The sequence below is a fragment of the Lactuca saligna genome, chromosome 4 (assembly GCF_052625555.1).
Source record: "Lactuca saligna cultivar CGN05327 chromosome 4, ASM5262555v1, whole genome shotgun sequence".
In the NCBI taxonomy this organism is placed as follows: Eukaryota; Viridiplantae; Streptophyta; class Magnoliopsida; order Asterales; family Asteraceae; genus Lactuca; species Lactuca saligna.
In genome coordinates, this window is record NC_136420.1 from 135,297,825 (window position 1) to 135,303,318 (window position 5,494).

The window sequence follows — 5,494 nt, forward strand, 5'->3', positions numbered from 1 at the left end:
AAAAGAAGGAGAAGATTGAGAAAAAGAGGCAAGGATCTAGCAAGCTAAGACCTCATCTCCAGTTTGACACTCGTTTGGACCATTATAAGTATTCGAATTCGATTTTTATCTATCTATGTAGCTAGATCTTGAGTTTTGTCCTATTTTCTCCTTATTCTTGGATGTTGCAATGGATGGAGATCATAAATTCGCAACTTTATGAATCTCTAGGTCAAGATGAACTTAGAGTAGGTTAGATCTGGTCTTTAGTCAAGCTTTGATGCACGGAGTTTAGGTCATATTTCCCCTTTTTGACCTATTTTCAGTTCAAGACATGCATTGGACATGCATGTCTATAAAGCACCCACCTTTGGGACTTTTTGAGGCTTAAATCTCTTCTGGAAAAGTTGGATTACCAGATCTCAAGGATTTTGTGCTTCTTGGCTAAGTCTTTGAGTTTTCAAGCCTTATGGAAGGGATTTTGAGCATTTGGAGTAGTCCCAAAGGATAAAGTTTGAAACTTTATCCTTTTAGACACATTTAGAGTTTAAATCTAGGCCTTAGAGTCTCTAGAATCGAAGAATCAGTTGTATGTGTTAAGTTAGGGAAAACTCGGCGAGTTGGCTAGGGTTTTCGCTAACTTTCTGAGTACTGTAGAACTCAACAATTTCAAGAGGTGCACTAGACGATTTGGGTCAACATGGGCTGTTGACCTTGAGTTTGACCATGGTTTGCCAAATTGTACTTTTGATGGAATTTTGGTATTTCGGGATTTTGATGGGTCGGGTCATGATGATTATAGGCATTGATTCGGGAGATGAGATTCGGAGTCAGACCTTATCAGTTCTGCACTACTTGTGATGTGAGTTTTCATCACTATACTAATGGGTCGAAAGTACCAAGACCGACCCTTTGGATTGTTATCCTGGTCATCGTATGGTTGAGTACTATAATGATCAATTAGATCTGAATCCTGGTAGATATGATGATACTATGCTTATTGATCTGTATAATCTATGCTTGTTTGTTGATTGATTATGTGTTTAAGAGTTATGTACATGTCGACATGTATGTGGTTGGGTTGAGGCGGTCCTGCTTTGTGCTGAAGGCCAATAGAACCAGGTCAGCCAGGATAAACTGAAGGCCTAAGAGGTGGCCCACCCAGAACGAAGGCCCGAAGAATGCTCCAGACACGCTGTAGGCTCGGTGTAGCAGTCTAGACATGCCGAAGGTTTTGTATGTGTGTTGTTGTGTGATAGTTATGATTATGTATTGTAGTGGTATTTTGGGGAGACTCACTAAGCTTTGGGCTTACAATTTTGGATTATATTTCAGGTACCTCAGATGATCGCAGGAAGGCGAAGGCTTGATCATGCACCTCCTCCTGTTTTGTGTTATGATTTCTTGGAAAACTTTGATTTGAAACTTATTTTGAAAATAAATTGTAATAAATGATGGTTTGTAGTTATTTCAAAAGTTTAAAATTTTCAAGAATTTTTTGAATGTTACATCTTGGAGTCAGAATGTGACCTATGACTTATTACAAATTGATATTGCAATAAGGATAGGAGTTCATGAGTCATCAGCTGAGTACGATTTGACACCCACAGTTTGGGGTGATGCTCCTTTCGTAGAATTCGTGCGTCGAAGGCACCAAGGTCGGCCCACTAGCTATGGTATAGTACGATGATTGTCTGTGTGATAACTGTCAGTCGTGCATGAATTTCTTGATGTTGCTGTGCTTGATATATGATATTATGTGTTAGTGGTAGGTGTGAAATAGACCCGGTATCCGGTTGAAATAGGCCGAAGGGGCAGGTCGAGCACCCATATATGCTCAACACCATCCGATTGGAAAAGACCGAAGGGGTAGCATGCGTACCCATATATGTGTGACAGTATGTTGTTTTAGTATGTGGTTTGGTGGGGGAACTCACTAAGCTTTGTGCTTACCATTTCAGTTTGTATTTCTGGTACTTCCAACTCGAATGGGAAGAGGTTGGCATGATCGCACCGCATCACACTATGATTTTCCGTAGTAGAGATTTTGGGACTTATGCTCTAATAATACTTTTCTATGATTTGTCTTGATTATATACTATGACTATCTTGTGCTCTCATGGTCTTGAAATTAATGATGTTTTGTGATATGGATTTAGTAAACTTAAAAATGAAATTTTTGAGTCATATTTTTCGGAATGTTACAGTAGGGGTGAGTTTAATAATCGAAAATCAACAATCATACATTGTTTGCATGCCTCAAAGGTTGTTGGCATTCTAAAAGGACGTGAAATGTTTACATGTTGTCATATATTATTTAATGCTTAAATCGATTAAATGGCCATTGTATTTAGGATGTGTCTTGGGTATTTAATAAAATATCCATTATATTTATAGTGTCATATATAGTTGAGTGATTAAATCGATAAAATGTTCATTGCATTTACGAAACTGTCATATATTATTTAATGCTCATATTGATAAAATGTTCATTATCATAAAAAATGCTTAGTAGTAAATTTTAATTAAAAAAATGGGTTATGGACATTATTTAGGAAATCTTGGAATGCATGTGGTTATTCTTAGGTTTTTACTGCATGCCCAATTCCTCGACTCAACCATCAAGTTCTCGATAGACCAATGCTAAGTGGTTGACAATGTTTTTCTTGGAAGGGTAATCTATACAAATCCAACTTCTCATCATTTCATAATCTATTATTAAGTGTCAACTGTTTTAGTTTATTCCCTTCAAATTTTGTTGGATTAGGTGTCTAAGCCCATAACTATTTTGGCATATACTTGACCCGATTATGAGCATGGTCCTTTTGGGTTGCCTTCACCATAACAACTGATAGGATGAAGTAAGAAGAAAGAGGATTAATTATGATTTATTAATATATTATGTGAATAATACATTAAAAAAGAAATCATATTGTTTAATTAATATTAGTCAAAAATTAATTAAGAGTTAACTTTGTGGATAGAAGAGATTAATTAAATAAAAGGGACTGATACTGTAATTATAAGATAGGTACAACGATTGGGCTTAGGATCCATAAAGGAAGCATGTACGAATTCTATATGAGAGTCCATATAGAAATCGTCCAAGGGCCTTCTGGAAGGATCTTTGGGATGTTTAAGGACTAAGCACCTGGATTAGGGTTTCCTAGTTGATAACCCTAGAAGCTTAAGTATAAAAGGAACCATTAAGCCTCCAAAAACGTGAGAATTGTGAGAAATGGCAATAAGTCTGAATATTTGGGACTTACTGTTGTAGGTTCTGAAATAGTTTAGACACACATGTGAGCTATCTAAGGAAAGGTGTATGAGTTTGAGAAGCTTAGATAAAGGCTTGTCGAAGCATATCGTATTAGAAATATGAACTTTGAAGGTCAATAAGTATTGATTTCTAGAAGTCCAACTATTTTCTGAATACGTGTCAATGTTAGTGGGAGCATAAATGTTATGCTAGTATGGATATAATTATCATGTTAGTGGGAGCATGATTATTATTTCAAGTGTTGCAAGTTAGCAATATTAATTATAGAAAAGAAAATTTTCACTTTGCAAAGTTGCAGGGGTTGAAAAGTTGTTTTGCTATAATTAAGGGAGAGAATATTAAACTTCATTTCAAATCTAAAAGCTTAGATCGAGAAATTTTAATTGAATTTAGTCATAAGACATATATTCATGTTATGCTGAAAAGGTTTAACATAGGGGCATTCTATCTATGAAAATATTATAGCAAGAAATTGGTAAAGTATCACATTTTTCATTATGAATTGTGTCCCATACGCTTTGGGTATTAAGAGGGAAAAAGGACTCGAACCGGATTTGACTAAATTAATTAAACAACTGTCAATGACAATCTAAGGTTCGCCAAGGATTGGTCACTTGTGGGCAGTTGAAAGTATAGTAACGAATGGACCATAATGACATTATTATGATTAGATATAATTCTATTAGTAATGAGTTGTCGAATGAAAAATATGGAAATGTTTCCATATTGGGAGTTGGATATCAAGAATCTTTGTCTATATTAGAAACTTTTATGAAAGAAGGATGTTCAAAGGAATGTACTTTGAATGTGAGACTTCGTATCTATGGAATTGTCTTATAATAATCTCCAATAGAGAAATTTGTAATTTCATTGGCAAAGTCTTTGTGACTTTGGCTTTATGACATTACGAAAGGATCGTTACATAAAACATTAGAATCTATCATATTCTATTAGTGGCAAGAATTTGGTAATCTTACACTAGCGATAAGGATTAGGAATTGTGAAATGAGCATCACTGGAAATGTTTTCAATTGGTATATTTCACAGAGTAAGGACCATAGGAAAACAGAGTGTGCATGTTTGGAGCATGGGACAACTGTTGTTATAATTCAAGTAATAAGTTGATTATCCGAAACATTATACAATGAATAATGAGTAATTAATATGGTGATTAAATAAATGTGTTTTATTTATACTCAAAAGTATAGGGCCATATTGGATTCGATTATTCTTGTGTTTCACTTTGCATGTTTTGACTTCCCGAATAATTAGATTATTCAAACCATCCAAAGTCAATAAATACTTTGGAAGTAGGTATTGAAGTCAGACTGTCATGAATCCAACTGTAGATTGTCTGAAGCGTTTTAGACATAGAAAAAGTTTGTTGTAGTATTCATGAGTACTCCTGAAATAAGATTTGAGTATTGGATTAAACCCACACTCACTTGAATCACTTCATGGATTTTATCACGGGTGATTAGTGAGACGATAATATCTTATATTCTTGAAACGCAGACGTGTGAGTTGCAATTTACAAGTTGGTTGCACATTGATAATATGTAAACACACCAGTAACTTGGTGTTATAGAACATATTGTTGTGTGTGATTTGATGAGTAGGTACAAGCGAGCATTTGAGTCAAAGTTTATCCGTTCCTTTTACCCAAAGTAGGATAAATGTGATATCTATGGGCCCGTCGATGATTTAGTGATGACACCCTAAGCGTTTGGCCAAGCCGAGACTAAGTTGATGTGTTCAATTGTAGTCTGTTGTCAGTCATCATAAATCGGAAATCGGGAAACAACACATGAACAGTGAGTATGATTAAAATCCATGTCTCAGTTCATACGATATCTAGAATGGAGGAATATATGATCCATTGTCTAAAGGACGCGTTACTGATAAGATCAAAGTTGACAACGACTTTTGAAAGCTACGATTGTTGATCAGGTTCTGAAGTCGTACTTGCAAAATAGTTATTAGACTTATCCAAGTGGGAGACTGTTAGATTAGGTGTCTAAGCTCATAACTATTTTGGTATGTACTTGACCCGATTATGAGCATGGTCCTTTTAGGTTGCCTTCACTATAGCAATGGATATGATGAATTAAGGAGAAAGAGGCTTAATTATGATTTATTAATATATTATGTGAATAATATATTAAAAGAGAAATCATATTTTTTTTAATTAATATTAGTCAAGAATTAATTAATAATTAATTTTGTGGCTAAAGG